Below are 1,877 nucleotides of genomic sequence, written 5' to 3' on the forward strand. Positions count from 1 at the left end.
TCAAGACCCGCTGAAAACAGGGGATTCCCCAGAATAGGGAATAGGGGAGATCTATTAATTTGACCCAGGATCTGAAGACCAATCTGTGAAATTATTTTTAAGGTGTTATCAATAGTTAGATGTGTCTTCAGATCCATTGGCAATGAGTGAAAACACAAGACCGCTCTGTTTAGGGGCATCTCTGTTTGTGACTGTCCCAACTGTACCCACAGTTTACTTTCATTGTGTCTACACCAGTCTAATTGTCTACAGAGATGAGAGGCTTGGTTATTACTTATATACAGGGCTTTTTTTCAGCGGGAACGCAGGGGAACGCAGGGGAACGCAGTTCCGGCACCTCCAGTCTGAATGTATGCAATGGCAAAGGGGTGCTGGGGTCAGTGGGGTGAGCTGAATGACCTATTGATGCTGGCTGCTGGGGGATCTATTGTTGCTGGGGTGAATCTATTGTTGCTGGAGGGCATTTTGTTGTGGGGGGGGCTACTGTTGCAGTGGAGGATTTATTGTTGCTTGCGGGAACTATTGTTGCTGGGGGGGCTATTGTTGTTGGGGGGATCTATTGTTTCAGGGGAGGATTTATTGTTGCCAGGGGGGGGGGGCTATTTTTGTTGGGGGTCTATTGTGGCTTATTGCAGGGGATCTATTTTACTGCTTTTCTAGTTATCATTAACAAATTCTATACAAATTACCTAGAACCACAACATGATACTTGGTTCTGTAGTCTCTAAAAGGGGGGGTACTGGGAGGTGGGTAGAGGGTGGAACCAAAGGTCAGTGCTCGGAGGTGGGTAGGGGTTGGAGACAAGGGGTGACTCAGAAGAGGGGAGTACCTGCACCTATTCCCTGAGAAAAAAAGCCCTGTTTATATACATCTGGTAATGCCACTCCTCCAAATTTTTTCGGTAAGGTTAATAACTTCCATGATAGTCGAGGTTTCTTTTTTGCCCATTCAAATCTAGTAAATAATGTATAAATGTGTCTAAAATATTTGACTGGGATCTTGATTGGTAATGCTTGAAACAAATACAATAATTTTGGCAGTATGGTCATCTTTAGTAAGTTACATCTACCAAACCAGGAATGTATTCCTGTGTTCCATTTTTCCAGTAGTAATTTTATTGTATTCAAAAGGGGAGGAAAATTATTTTCATACACTTGTTTCATATCAGATACAGTGCCTTGCGAAAGTATTCGCCCCCCTTGAACTTTGCGACCTTTTGCCACATTTCAGGCTTCAAACATAAAGATATAAAACTGTCATTTTTTTTGAAGAATCAACAACAAGTGGGACACAATCATGAAGTGGAACGAAATTTATTGGATATTTCAAACTTTTTGAACAAATAAAAAACTGAAAAATTTGGTCCCCGCTGTTGCTGCCTACTCTGAGATCTCGAATGTTAGTGGTGGGGAAGGTGACGTCGATGATGACATGTCTATGGACGTCACGTGGGTGCCCACAAGAGAGGAAGAGGAGGGGAGTTCAGAGGAAGAGACAGACTGGCAGATAGGGAGGAGAAGCAGGCAGAACTTGCATTGCATAAGAGGTACAAAGCAGACTGCAAATGTATAAGAAGCGAGCCATCAATCATGTACAGTCACATCTGGCGCTCCCAGGACGCCGGCACATGGCTTCTTTTTTAACGTGTCCGCTGCTGACAATAGTGTTGCCATCTGCAGCCTTTGCAGTCAACGCATAAGTCCCGGTAAGCCCAACACTCACCTAGGGACGATCACCTTAAGAAGGCACCTGGACTCCCATTACCAAGCCCAGTGGGAGCAACGCCGTCAGAACCCATAAAGCCACACTCCAGGCTCTCACCGTCCAGCCTCTTCTCCTTCTCCTTATCCTCTCTCCTCACATTTGTCCTCCACTTC

The sequence above is a fragment of the Pelophylax lessonae genome (genome assembly GCF_965119305.1).
Source record: "Pelophylax lessonae genome assembly, chromosome: 6".
Classification (NCBI taxonomy): Eukaryota; Metazoa; Chordata; class Amphibia; order Anura; family Ranidae; genus Pelophylax; species Pelophylax lessonae.